Raw genomic sequence first — 15691 nt, 5'->3', positions numbered from 1 at the left:
AGAGTAAAACTCTCTCCAATGGGGCTATTTTAACCATGAGTCGCAAGCTGTGATGTTTATGGATAAGATCCTGGTAGCTGAGCAATCTGTTTTCTAGTTGCCTATTTTCAGTACAAGAACCCACGTTTGCCCAGCTGGGTAAACTTGAGTCCTTGTACCGGAAAAATATCCAGTAAATAAAACGTTGTTTAGTAAATCGTTACTTTTACATTTTTTTTACATTTCCATACACCAAACATGGATATAAATATCACTAAAACATCCGCTGGGTCATAAGCTTCATTTCAGTACTTTACTTGCCTGGGTGGGTTGACTGTAGGCTGAAATAAACCATGTCATACACCCACAGACAGACAGACATTAGGAAAATTTATAACAAGATTTTCATTTACTAGACGGAACGTTGCAGAAGCCCGATCGAACTAAGTGGCTAGTCATAAAAAAACTCACTAATCTTGTCAGTACTATTAAACCTGATCTTTTAGACACCTATCCCCTGTAATACGCAGACACTAGAAGGCAGTGGATGAGGGTCAATTATACTAAGAAAACAAAACTTGATCACCGTTTCATGTTACTAAATATCAGTTTGGCATACTAATTATGAAGCTAATAGCGATTTAAAACTGTACTTAGTACAAGTATGCTGGTTACATATCCCCGTCTCAACGAAGGCATTTGGAATTTGTTCTTGGTATATTCACAAAAGAAGTTCTTTGAACACAGAACTAGTGAATAATGCTAATTATTTTTATGAAAAAAAAAAAGGGGGGGGGTAGCCTTAGTAGAGAATAGCAGAGATGATGTCTTGATAAAAACACTGGTTCTCATCACTGCATTGTGTTGGCATCAGGAACGGCATCCGACCTATAAAAATCTCACCTCAAATAAAGAAATAACTTCCAAGAAAATTTGGTTGTAGGCAGGCTATGTAGTTTAAAATTTAAACACTGAAACCTTCACTGGAAGTTCTGGTGAGATTGTTGAGTTTCTTGAGAGAATTTATTATGTTGTGTACAAGAAACTTGTTATTGGCTGTAAATCTGCTAGAATGATGATGTGAAAGCATACCAAATTTATGATGAATAGGAAATAAAAAGGGAGCAGGTGACGAGTTAGTATTTTTATTGCAGAAAGATGGGTAAATAAAGTGACTGAAGTTAATTGTGTAAGTGAAACCAAATTGCTTTTTAATGAGGAAATTTTCATGGCTATATCTGTTTATGCACCACAACATGGCTTGAATGATGATAGAAAAGATTTTTATGGATTTAAATGGTCATGTGAGATCTTGATTTTGAGGATATGCAGGGAGGAAATGGATATGATGATAGGAATACAGGAGTGAGAATTATAGAATTTGATCTTGCAATGGACATGTGGGTTGCAAACACTTTTTAGGAAAACAGAAAAGTTATCTTATGTTTGAATCTGGTAAAGCAAAGACTCAAGTAAATTATCTGCTGATACGAAAAAGCATAGAAACGCTTATGAGAGGTGAAAGCAATTGACCTAGTGAAGAAATTGTGACACAGCATAAACCAGTTATTTGCTCATGAGGTAGAAAGAAAGTTTATCTGCAGGAGAAAGTTATGGAGATTAAACTAAGCGCATGTAAATTACTAGTTTAAAGACCAAGTGAGGACATGTTTGAAGATCAACTACAGGAAGTGTGAAATTGAAAATGCTATACTATTTTAAGAAATTGTGGAATACTGAATGTCCATTGAACCATGGAAATCTATAAGTTGCAGAAGTAATATCCGTCCAACTATAAAAATAAATGATAGAAACTGAGTAAAATGAAGGTTGTTGCAGAACTGTTGAAGACTGCAGCTAAAACTGTCATTGAAATGATCAGAGATTTGACAAAACAAATGATTATTATGAAGGACTGAGAACATGGTAAATTATTAATTTTAATAAAGGTAAAGAAATCAATAGAAGGAAATTATTGAAGCTGAAAGTTGATAAATCAAATCCTGAAAGTGACTGAAAGAATAATTGACCAGCAAATAACTTAGATAAGCATATATGAAATGCATTTTGGTTTCATGTCTTGGTAAAGTATCACTGATGCTATATTTATAGTGAGACAAATTCAAGAAAACTAGCTTCATAAGAAGAACCTGCATTTTACATTTATGGATGTAGAGAAAGTTTTTCGACCAAGAAAGGTTGTCTGGTGAGGGTTGCTCAAGCAATGAAGAGAAATGCTTACGTTGTGTTAGAATTAACAGCACATTTAAGTGAGAATAGCAGAGTGCATCAACATTCTCTAGAGAATCCACTGTTTTTTATTTGTGTCTTAGAAGCATTGTTCAAAAGAAATGCTGTAGATTTTTTTAGCATGTCAAACAATGAAAGACTTGTTAAGTTAAAGACTTGGAGAAATGCTATGAAAAGTAAAGGTCTGGGATTGTTACAAATACCAAAGTGATAATCTGTGGTTGTAGGGTTGGGAAGCTCTCCTGCTCAGTTTGTGGAAAGTAGAGAGTCAAAATTTAATCTTTTGTTGTGTTTGTAAGCATTGGGTACACAACAAGTGCAGTGGAATTATTGGTAGATTAAGAGAAAATAACCAATGTATATGCAAGAATTTTAAGACAATGGAGATGGATAAAAACAAAAGAGATGCCGATAAAATATATTTAAAAGATGAAGATTGGCGATACTATTGGAACCCAGGATAGAGAAGATGCTTGTGTGATTACAAAATTTATGAGTGGATAGAGTAAGTTCAGAAAATGTATTATTACAAACCAACAGAGTATTACTAATGTTAACCAGAGGAAGACTATAAGGTATAAGTATGCAGTGTGACGATGTATGAAAATGAAGCCCGAGAGTTGAGGACATGTGTTACATGAAATATATAAGAATGATATAATGGATGCGTAATGTAGGTCTGAAAGACGAGCTTAGATCTGATGACCGCAAAGATTAAATCTGGACAGTATAAGGAGATATGCTCAAATTGAAAGCATTAATGAGAGTTCCTGGGTGAGTAGATGTAGAACAGTTAAGGCAACAAGTCCAGTTCATGGCCAAGGAAACTTTGGGATGAAGTGATAAGAATGGACTAGGGAGAAAAAAGGATGAATAAAAACCTGGCCAGAGACTGATTTGTTTGGAATCAATTTCTTAAAACCATGCCAGCATGTCAAAAAATGTCATAGTTGTGAGGTTTCCTCTAGTGTGTTGGCTTTTCAAAATCACACCTAACCTTGTGTTTAACGTTCTGAAAATAAAGTAACTAAACTACAAATGAAATCACACCTAACCTTGTGTTTAACGTTCTGAAAATAAAGTAATTAAACTACAAATGAAATTTATTCAAATGTGCAACCAAACAAACATCCTCTATCAGACATGTCATATTTTGAACACTTCATTTACTTGGGATTAGATTAATTGAAACTCTGACATCTAGAAAGTGACTTGGTATACATTCACAAAAGTATTAACCATCTCGACAACAACATGAACATCTTGATCTGCATTTGTCTTTAGACAGGCGGACAAAAATCAGACAACACAGTTTTCATGACTTACAAAAACATATCTCATGCTCCTGAATCATCTGATTGTATTGATTGTTGATGTCAGAGAAACAGTATCCTTTAAAACCCTTGTGTTTCCTGAAATGCACCAAAATTACACCTAAAGTGAAGTAAGTTTATTAGTAGATTTAGAATATAGATTAAACAGTTACTAAGACTATACTTTAAGAGTTGTGTAGACTTATAACAAAGTACACCATTTTTTCTAAAATTTATTATGATTTTGCTCAAGTCCTGTGACATATCAAGTAAATAGTGATAGTGCAGGATAATGGAAAGAAAAAGTACAGAAATATTTTCTCTCCTCTGTGCAAGTCACAATAAGTCAGACATTAACCAGCAATTAAAAGTTAAATGACCATCCACAAATTTGCAGTTAAAATGAAGGTCTGAAAAATCAACAGCATTTAAGTTGTCAACCAATCTACTGTTAGAAAAGTGTTTGAAAATCATCCAGTGCTCAACATGATTGAGTTAAAAAAAATTTTTTTTAAAATGTGGCCAGTCTTAAAGGTCATCAAGAATGAAGAAGGAAAGAAAATACATGAGAATACTTGTACAACCTGTTTGCATGCAAGAAAGTTTTTTGGAAATGCAAATGTAATACTTGTTGAAGAAAAAGCAATGTTGAGAAGATCGTCATCATCTTAAACATTTGAAAAATCATGGGAATCGCATTATCATTTTCTTTCATCGTGGATTCAGTTGTGAACAAGCTGAATGATCACATTGTTAATTTCAATCTGAATCTTTCTACGGTTGCTACATGTCTACAACCAGTCTCTTTGGTGATGTTCAGCTTTGTGGTCTCAAATGTGGCAGAGATGGCATCTGTATAGTTACAGGTTAACTACTGCTGACTACAAACATATCTTGGGCATGACAGACTTGCTTTGAGAAAAATAACCAAGAATGCAAACTACAGCTTTCGGTAGACAAATTTGTGCAAAAGTGGATTGGAGGCAAACAAATTCTGGTCATAATTGTCAGCTGACATGAAGATTTTGGGGATTAGAGTATGTTGGTACATATTGAGAACAAAGTTGTCAATAAGCTGAAATCCTCCATTAATCACATGTGGGTCAGGATTCCGAAAGACGGTAAAATTTAAGAGACTTTCAATCACACCTGAACCTTGTCCTCAATGTTGAAGGTGGATACATTAAAAGTATTGTGTAAGCATATAAAATATTCAAATAACAATGTCTAATTACATACAGATGATAATGAGCATCATTTCAGGAGTTGAAAGCAAAATGCTAACAAGATTCACAACTCATCTATCTACAACCACTGTCAATTTCCCTTTCCCTCTCTATATAAAACTAAACAAAACTTCAATAAGCAATGTTTCTTTTCTAGAACTTTGCATTTATGAAACAATACCATGGGACCGTTTCCCAGCTGACTACAACATGGTCATTTTCAAGTCCAATGTAAAATTCTTGTTAAACCACTCTCTTAAATAAATTGTACCCAAATCATTTAAAACCCTTATCCTCAAGTGGCCTTTCGGCTTTGATGAGTGGTAATTTCATAAAAAAAGAAAAAAAAAAAAACAATAAATAAAGAAAAGAGGTAGAAATAAAAAAAAAAACATCTATATACCATTCTGAAGCCACAGATAGCCAACCTTTATATTAGGGTAGATGCCTTTCCGTATAATTTTGAAATCTTATTACTAATCTTTTTATCACTTAATCACATTTTTTTTATTGAAAAAGTTTTCATTATGCAATTCTTTGTCAGCCATATACTTTATTTTGAAATATTTTCATCATTAAACAAGCAGTGAATTTTAGATGTGACATTCTAGCCATCAGTCAGTATGTTACATTTAAGTTTGAAACATTGTTAAACACACAATTAAAATCAACATATCATAAGGTTATCAGTTCTTGATTAGTTGCGTTCGGCTGCTTAAGGCAGTGGTTCACAACCACTGTGCCATGGCACATTATTGTGCCACAGAATGATTACTGGTATGCCATGATAATAGTTAGAAACCATTTAATTTCATTTTACTTAATAAAAACATTTATTTTCTTAATCATGATGACACCATTCAATTTAAAATAAGTAAAAATGTAATTAAAATCTTACTGCAATTCTCAAGTTTGTACCTATGTGAACTGGGAATGTCTTACCTAAGCATTAATAAAAAAAAAATTGTGAAAGATTTCAAATATTGAAGATGTCTCTCTCTCTCTCATATTCACTCACATATTGCAGCAGTAGTTAAGAAACACCAGGCATAACAGTCTCACTGATATTCACAATTTTATACCAGATATTCAATACAGGGTATGTTGATTTATGTGAATAAAAATTCTCCTAATCTTTTTTATTTTATTGCAAAAAGGCTACTAATTTTTTATGATAGGTGTGCCACCATAATTTAAATAAACTCAAGAGTGTGCTGCCATAAAAAAAGGTTGGGAACCACTGGCTTAAGGAAAGCATTCAAGTTTAAGATACTTCTTTCAAAATCAACCAAAAGATTAAAAAATTTCGGTTGATTTTGAAGGTAAAAATAAACAGAATTAATGTTGAATAATCGTTTTGTTTTTTTTTTGTTTTTTTTTTTTAAAAGTATTTTTCGTTACTACTAATTATGAATTTAATACCTTATTTTTACTTTTGAACTAAATCTAATATTGGGTCAAATTTTAGAATGTAGTCCGAAATTGTATTGCATTTGGAACATTGAAATTTGATTCTCCCTAAATTAATTTATTTTCTTTCCATCATTTTTTTTTCAAACAATATCAAAATACCCCTGGTGTCAATTTTTAGTCGCATGCAAGCTACTCTGTAAGTCCCTCCATCGGTCTGCTTGTAACACTTTTGTGCTTGGTCTTTTTGGTTAAGATCAAAGGTCTGTTGTTCTGGAGTGACAAGGATGACCAATGATCCCCACAATTCTCCCTTTTGAGTTGGCCATGTGCCTAATTTTTTTGTTCATTGTTGATTTTCAATGTATTTTTAACATGAATAAAGGATTTAATATCTCAAAGTGTAGTATGTGTTCCGGCAGATACTGCAAGCAAAGACCATATGTGGGGGAAACCCCACATATAAGACCTTGGTCAATGTAGGGGCAACCCTTCATACCAATTGTCACTATCCAGCTCCCCTACTCCCCAGGGAGTTGGTCCCCATTTCCCCTTCACTCCTCACATTAAAAATCGGCCTTGTGCCTAATTTGCTCGGTGGGGGAGCAAATACCCTTTTCTTGGCCTTTTGGCCAAGATCAAAGTGTAGTATCTGTTCTTACTACATGTTGTACTTATGTTTGTAACTTTGTAATATAAAGTAGGGGATCACTTTTCTGTATTAATTTAAATGTAAAATGATCACCCACTTTACAACCAGTCAGTCTCAAAGCCATTCAAGTAATTCTCCAGATCATTCAAGTTGTTTTTGAAGGATTCCAGTTATTTTTTAAGCATTCAAGTCATTCTTAAGGTCATTTAATTCATCAAGTTCATTAAAGTCATTCTAAGTCATTTACTTTTTATTTATTTAAGTCATTTCAGCCCATTTTTTGGTCATTTTAGTTTATCTTTAAGAATTTCATGTCAATCCTACATTCACGCATGCATTCATTCATTACACGAGAGCACGCGACTAATGGCTATCGGCCTTGTTTTTTGTTATTTTTAAATAAAATTCAGTTTATAAATTGTTACAATGGCAACAAATATAAATAACTCAATTATTGTAAGGGAGATAAATCTTTGCAACTTAAAGTATAAGTTATCTTCAGAGTTATTAAACATTTTCTTTTTCATCTTTTTGTCTTCAATATAAAATATTTTGTGATCACTTCATGTGTCTTTCACTACTATATGACTTCCACATTGTTTTAAAAAATTTATTGTATTTCTAAGCTGGTTTTTTTCCTTTTAATTCAAATGTTCTTATGATAATCATTGAAATAAATGAAACAAAAATTAAAACGGCTCTTTTCCTTTATAATTTTAAAATTGTGCAGCCAACGAATGAATCCCAGGCAACATCAGGTAGATATTGATATTAACAGGAGGCCTTGCTCAGAATTCCCCTTATATGAAAAAACAAAAATAAAGAAAAATCTGTATAATGTACGTACTTGTGACAAAATTAAAATACCTTATTCCAAAATAAGATAAATTGATCGTTTTATTTGTAAATAAGAAAATATCATTTTATGAGTGCTTAAGTTACTATCTCATCCACTATAATAATAAAAAAAAAAAAATCAAAAAAATATCAAAACAAGGGAGATACATCATCATCATCATAGGCCCTTAACGTCGAGGACGACGATTGGCAAGGCGCTTCAGTCTTCTACAGTTCAGGAAGTCTGTGTATTGCTGGCAGGATCTTTTGGCACCAGATCTTATAGCAGCTTGCCAAGAATTTATTCTTGACATATCCATAGTAGTTGCCTGAAACGTCAAGCGCCGGGGCAGGGAAGTAGTGGATGAGTGCATGCCCAGAACAGAACATCCACCTCTGGACCCAACATTGCGGAGATAACAATCATTCATACTTACTAGATTTATGTAGTAATATAATCATTTAAAAATGATTTTCTTTGTAAAAATAAACCTACTTGGTCAATTTACGTGATTTTGGAATATGATTTTCGTTTAAGCACAGGTACGTACACCATACAGAATTTTTTTTTTCTTTTTTTTTAAATATAGGGGTGATTCTGGAAAAGAGCTCAACAAGTGTTAGTGATCTAATAAAAGGTTCACCTCTCTTAAATGGAGTATAACATTATTTAGATGAAAAGGAAGTGGTGGTTATCTTTTGTAGAATGAATTCATGATTATAAATAGAAAAGCAATGCAAAATTATTAAGTGATTATATTTATTAGGTGTTGTGTAATGTCTATGTTAGACAATTCTGTGTATATATTTACTGGAAAAAAGTTTTAACTTAATTTATAATAAATCATTCTTTGATTGTATTAAAATGGCTGCAAGTTGTAGCTTTTATTTGAAAAATTGTAATTTTATAAAATTACAATTTTTTTTTATATAAAATGTGTACTTTAAAATTTCAATAATTAATTATATATATGTGAATCTTTATGATAAACTTGTAGTTGGTGTTTTTTAGTTTGTTCACAAATTACTTGTAGGGTTTTGAAGATAAAGTATATACAGTTATGATAATCTGAATCTGTTAGGTTGAGAACTTGTGGAATTTTTAATTTCAAATAAGTTTTTGTAATATCTTCACTTTATATATCATTTCAAAGAGTGTTTTTCATTCTATCTAATCATTTCAATTACAATTGTTTTAAAACAATGATGTCTTCTTTTCACAATGTTGAATACAAGACAAAAAATAAAGGCAAATTCGCATAACTTTCTTATTTCAATAGAAGCTAGACCGAAAAGCTGCTGAAACAGCTTGCGATACCAACAAAGTGTTTGGCCCAGGAACCAATACTGAATGCAAAGCATGATGGTGGTTTAAGAAATTTTGTGGCAGCAACAAGTCTTGAAGATGAGTGTAGTGATCAATTAAATTAAAAGCGTTAGTTGAAGCCAATCCACGCACAACTGTTCGAGAACTTGCTTCTGAATTAGATGTAATGTATACAGTGATTTCCAATCATTTGAGACTAGAAAGACAAAAAAATTTGATAAATGGGTGCCTCACGAATTGAATAATAACCAAAAGAAATGCTGTTATAAAGTGTCATCTTCCCTTCTTTTACACAACAGGAAGGGCCCGTTTTTCAACCGTGTTGTGACTTGTGATAAAAAGTTGGTTCTTTACAACACCCAGCGTCATTCAGCTCGGTGATTATATGCTAACAAAGCTCCACAACACTTCACAAAGCCATGATTGCACCAAAAGGTTATGCTGACTGCTTGGTGGTTTGCAACCGGTCTCCTCCATCAGGCAAAAACCATTACAGCGGAGAAGTACTGTTGACAAATGGATGAAATGCATCAGAAACTTCAACAATATTAGTCAACAGAAAAGACCTAATTTTCCTCCATGACAATGCTCAACCGCACATTGCTAAACCAACCCTGCAGAAGTTGAACACATTAGGCTATAAAACTGCCTCATCCACTATACTCTCCAGACCTCTCATGCACTGACTACCACTTTTTCAAGTATCTTGACATATTTTCTGCATAAGAAATGCTTCAAAACCCTAAGTGATATCAAAAATGCCTTCAGCAATTTCATCACCACCAGAATGCAAGATTTTTACGTTACTGGCATAAATACACTTGTTTTGCATTAGCAAAAGTATGTTGATTCTGATAGTGCTTACTTCGATCAATAAATTTTTGTTTGAGCCGAAATATGTTCATCAGGATTTAAAAATTAAAAGCTGCAAGAACTTTCTTGTCAACCTCATATATTAGTCTGCATACTTGGATATATATCTATATAGAAAAGTGAACGTGCCTGTGTACATTTCCCTACGCAATAACTTTGTCAATTTTAAGTCTACAGACTCGAAATTTGATATACAGGTTACTGAGATTTGGGAAAATCTTTGTGATCTGGTCTCGGCCAGAAATTTGGCGATTAAGGGGTCAAAGTTCAACAATTTGACCTTTAAGAACTCTACCAAACTCCTCCGACAATTTTGGGTCTATGCACTTGAAATTTTAGATATAGGTTCCTTGGACATGGATCTAACTTAATAACTTGATTTGAGCCCAAAACAATAAATTTTAAGGGGTCAAAGTTTTAAAAATATTTACCTCTGCGGTCTCTTCCAAATTACTCAGACAATTTCTGGTCTAAATATTTGAAATTTTACATAAAGGGTATTCAGAGATAGGGCAAGCTTTTTCATTAGTTTGGGGCGAAAATTTTTAGTTACCAATATATAAATATATGTATGTATGTCTGTTTGCATGTCTGCCTTAAACTTTCAATAAAGGTGACGGATTTTACCAAGATCAGTATCGTTTGAAAGTTCGATTTTTCATACGACAAATATGGAAAAATTGGCTAAAAACATTAATATCTTCCCCTTCAACTAGGCACTTTTCTACAGGGGAGGGGGGGGGTCACTTTTTTTGCCGATATTTTTGAAAGTTATCCTCTCCTTTAAATTGTCTAGCCTTCATTTTAAAAAATGTTGCTTCCGGTTTCACGGTGGTCGTAACAGCATAAATGTTAGGGTTTACCCCGTTCTTTTCCTCCTTTGCGGTACAGATTCGAGCCTGCCTTCCTACTACCACTTTTTTTTTTTTGTTCAACATACACATCCAAACATCCGGGCAATACCGGGCGCCCATTTAATAATTTTTAATAGCATGTAAGATTTTTTAAAAGTATTTGTTCTGAATAAAAAGTTGCCAATGTGAAATACTAAATGTAAACATACTGTAGTAGTATCAATAATAACAGTAATGGCGACACTTTAGTATTGTTGTGTCTGTTCTTTATTTTATCTTCCTCTTTTTTTCTCTATCGTTCTTTTTTCCTTTGTAATAATATTAATATTCTGAAAGCTAAAAGACTTTGCACTAGTAACGAAGTTTCGAATGATATAATTGCTTAAAACAGTAGGATTTCCTTTTTTTATTCAAGATGTTCTTTTTCTTTAAAAATAAAAATTTGGAAAAATATTTAAATGAGGTTTCCATATTTGATAACCCATAATCCTTTTGGTTAATTTTTTTAATAGAGGTCGTCATGAAGGATCTTTCTGATGTTTTTAAACAAGTGAATACATTCATGAATAGATTCACAATCTGTATGATACAATGCACCAGTTTTAGAAACTTTGAAATTTACAGATCCTTATTTATAATTGATGGCTTAACGTAAGGAGATACATAAAATCTAATTATAACAATCGGAAAGAGCACATAATTTTAGAAAAAAGTACCAAGTTTCATTAGAATTGTATAAAAATATTTGAGAAATTACTGAATTTCTCAAAATGTGGTCTATATCTTGGTTTACTTTTTAAAAGGATTTATTAAAGAAAAATGTCCAACAAAAATAAAAAATAAAAATTTGGCTCATGCTTAAATCTTTGTAACTTTTGAAGCACTGATGATATACAAGCAAAATTTAAATGGTTTTGGTCTTTTTTACAATTCTTCACATAAATTGACAAAATAACAATTCGTTAAGAAAAATAAATCAACATGTTACCCCCTCCCACTGGCAAACCCTAAACGGAATATTATAAATGTAAAAAAAATAAAAATTTAATATGCTATGCAACATATTTTCCATTCAATTGTGGATAACACAAGTTTTTTCTTTGCTAACACAAAATGCAAATACAATTTTTTCTTTTAATTTCTAATAATGAAAAAAATAAAAAAGAATATATTACAAATATTTCATTCTAAATATGTTCATTACGACAAGAGAGGGAGAATGTATAATGTATGCATATTCTTTATGTTTCTGAATTTTTTGAGATCAGGATTCATAATTTGTATTATTCAAACTACTGTTCTCATCTCAAGTGCTATTCTGATAATGTTTCGGCCGATGTAATCTCTAATCTTTTTTCAGGTGTATCTTGTTAAACTTATTAATATGTATAGAATTTCAAACAGAATCCTTTAGATAATCCATGACACATAACAGATAAAGTCAGTTCTAAATGACACTTTTCTGGAGGTTGAAGGTTCAATTGTGTATTATTTAAAACTTCTACTTGGTTATGGTTGATGGATTTAGAGCATCCTACACCCGTGAATTAAATAAAGGGTTCAGTTTCAAATTTTGTGCAGATTTGAAATTAATCGACCGAAACATTGTGAGAATAACATTCAAGATGAAAACAATGTGTGTGCATTATACTTACTATGAATAGTGGAAATCTTGTAGGGCAGGCACCAATATCATTTGAGTCTATGTAAATGTTGAACCAGTATACACAGCAGTTTGAACAAAGTCTTTTTTTTTCAAATCAGGAAAACTTGTAGTTCAAAGCATCAGGGTTAACCAGTTTTGTTTCTGTATTGTAAAAGACTAACAGACGTTTTAGAGATGCTGGTAAAAAAATATAAAAACACAGAAGAAAAACCAGAAATAATGTAAAATGTATAAACTTATTCAAATTATAGAATTAATGTAATATTGTAACATTACTAAATTCAGTGTTAAATCTTAAAGCATACAGAAACATTTGAACTACAAACATTGAATCTGAATTGTAATATGAAGAGTTTCAAATGTAGAATTACTTACACATAATTTTTCTTCATTTTTACAAGTTGAGTGTTTATTTTAAGATTACAAATTTAAATGAAATTGACTGTTCTCAGAAATCGAGGGAAATCTATATCACTATATCAAATGATATCAAAACTAATAAAGGACTGGTCAATATCACAAGTTCACCACAACAAATACTGAAAAGCTGGATTTATAAAAAAGCGGCTAAAAAAAAAAAAAAAAAAAAAGTTGACAAAATTATAATTATTTTTCCAAAGATAAGCAACTGAAAGCAAACGAGTTCAACAGAATTTGAAAAAAAGTTTTTCCATACCAATGAATTTTTTTTATTCAAGCAACACAAATGCATTGCAATATTGGATCCAATATTTAATTTTTTAATTAAATACTTAATACATTTAGAATAAAGTGTTATATCAGATTGCAAGCTTTTCTTTTATTTTTTATTTTTTTTTTTTAAAAGAAAGCAACCCTCATAGTCAAGCAGTTTGTATCAAATTAGGAAAGCTTTTTAATGATCAGCAAAACATTTGTAAAAATTGAGAATTGTTTATAAAATCCGCACTTTTTGCGAAAATAGATTTTTTTTATAAAAATGATCAGGATTATAAACCAAATAAAACATCGCTTTGACAAAAGCAACCAAAAAACTAAAGCAACATTCACATAACAAATGACCTATTGTAACATGTAAGGAATAGTATTTAATTTTACAACAACAAAAAATTTTACTAAAATTTTTAAATTATACACTTTTGCAGTGCTTGCATAATTATCTTTATTATTTACTATATATATATATATATATATATATATATATATATATATATATATATGTCCTGTAAGTTCATGAGAGAAGAAAAACTGATTAAAATCAGTTTAAGCAATCATTTTATTTATCTTATTTAGACGAAGAAAAAAACAAAAACAATGAATGCATTTCTTAGATTTTATGGATTCAAAACAATTAGATAAAAACAAAAAAAGCAAACAAACAATACGAGTAGCAATTGCGGCCTCTTTTGCTTTGTGTAAGAGATTTCAACAGATCCTCCACCAAGATCAAGCTCAATTGTTAAAATAAGCTTTTATTTTTTTATGTCTGAGAAGGGTGGCCAGCCTTTTTGGTAAAAGGCTGTGCAAGGTTATATAACAATAAGTAGAATAAATAATAAGAGATAAAAAAAAATTTGGAGGAAGGTGGCCGAACATTGATGCGTCCAGCAATGTTGAGGAGGAAACGCCAGAACAACTGTGCATGCGTAAGTGTTGCTCATTCATGCCCCAGGGAAAGCTAGAAGGTTGTACAGTTCTCCTTGAAATGGTGTATTTCTTAACTATACAACCTACTACCTCAGGCTGGGGTCATAAACATTTTCTTTCTTGTTCTCAGCTCAGTTTTTCACATGCAAGAATGGAGGAGTGGGGGGGGGCAAAGGAAAAAAAAGAAAGAAAGAGAGTAGCTGACATTATTTAAAAAAAAAAAAAAGAAAAAAAAAGGTAAACTCAGTCTGGTGGTAGGACATGGTGAGAATCAAGTCTTATTGAGTATCAAATAGGCACAATACTCAGAACAGTACGAGCAGTTAAAATAACAAAACAGACTAACATGGGCTCGAACAAAAAATAAATGGTAGTGGGAACTTGGTAATATTTAATTGAAAATAAATTCAAAGTTAAAATTGGAGAAATATACATACGTTTATACATATCAGTCAATATATTATTTATTTCATGGACTTCTTTTTTTTATACATTGTTTGAGAATAATTATTTAGTCTATGGGGCTGCGAAATGCAATGGTAAAAAAAAGCCTGAAATTTGTACAGAATTCAAATCTGTGCCTCAGAAAAAGTAACTACCTGTCGCAGGTGTCATTTTAACAACTTGACCAACAAACCCAACTAAGAGAAAGCTGAAACTATAAATAACTCATCTTTCAAATCTGTTTATTATTGTAAACCATGTTCTTGAATTTACGCCAAGCAAAAAATAAGATGACAATGTTATATAGTAACATTGTCATCTTATATATATTACACACACACCTTGCTGCTTTATTGTTGACTGTTTACATGGTAATACCTTTAAATAAATGGCTAATTTAATCCACTTCCAATTTTTACTATATTTATGTGTGTGTATCAATTGAACGCATTATAAAAAAATATCTTCAATATGTAATTTTGAAAAGGGATTGTATAAAATGTATGTATATTTTTATACTGATGTATAATATCAGAAAATAAAGTTAAATAATTTTCATATAATTTGTAATACATTTTACTTGTATTTTGTAGAATTGTTTTAGTATGAAAGAAGAAAAATTATTTGTCTTTTTAAAATGCCTAATAACACAGTAGATAGCATATTATCGTGTCAGATTACATTAAACAGAATCAGTCATTTTCAAATACAAAGAGAATCACAACAAAAAATGCCCTAATTCATGTAACACAAGCTTTCAATCTTTGCATTCGGATATGAAAATGAAAAATTCATTCTGGTTATTCAATGAGTTATTACATAATTGTAACTGCAACGAGAGAGAGAGAAAAAAAAAGAGAGAAATATTTTCAAACAATGAAATAATCAAAGTTCGACGATGAGATAAGCAAAAAAAAAGGAAAGCAATAGAGACTATCATTAAGTGAATAATAGCATGTGCTGTTTTTTTTTTTTTTGTTTCTTTGTCAATCTTCTGTTTCTTTGGATGATGAAGGTGGGGGGGGGGGGAGAAGGAGCCACACGTCTTATATACGTTCCTTATAGTGCTCATCCAGTAGTACATTTAATCCAATCAGGAATTCAAGCAGCAGCAGCAGCTGCCACCATGTAATAGACAATGTAACTACTAACTTTTCACTTACCATAGCGACACTGACCCATAAGCGTGAGCTTGTGACCTAACCTCAACACAAGTCCAGAGCTACGGGTTTGT

At 31.7% G+C, this 15691-nt stretch overlaps 1 protein-coding gene and 1 pseudogene across 24 annotated transcripts in view; one reads left to right on the top strand and one right to left on the bottom strand.

Moving 5' to 3' along the window:
• The window catches only part of LOC145278069 (uncharacterized), a 373119-nt gene that overhangs the window by 64813 nt on the left and 292615 nt on the right, over nucleotides 1–15691 (bottom strand). For 19 of the 24 annotated variants that reach the window (XR_013868326.1, XR_013868317.1, XR_013868318.1 and 16 more), the window contains one exon: nucleotides 12377–15691. This exon is cut by the window's right edge and continues 277 nt beyond it. The gene's annotated coding sequence lies outside the window, so the exon portion shown is untranslated. The remainder of the gene's footprint in view (nucleotides 1–12376) is intronic. The other 5 variants (XR_013868312.1, XR_013868313.1, XR_013868311.1 and 2 more) reach the window with 1 other exon arrangement.
• LOC145278433 (U2 spliceosomal RNA) lies at nucleotides 6790–6928 on the top strand (annotated as a pseudogene).

Source organism: Euprymna scolopes, chromosome 6 (assembly GCF_053919585.1).
Source record: "Euprymna scolopes isolate OS-2025 chromosome 6, ASM5391958v1, whole genome shotgun sequence".
In the NCBI taxonomy this organism is placed as follows: domain Eukaryota; kingdom Metazoa; phylum Mollusca; class Cephalopoda; order Sepiida; family Sepiolidae; genus Euprymna; species Euprymna scolopes.
Note: the sequence above shows the minus strand (reverse complement) of the source record. Positions and strands in the feature narration are given on the sequence as shown.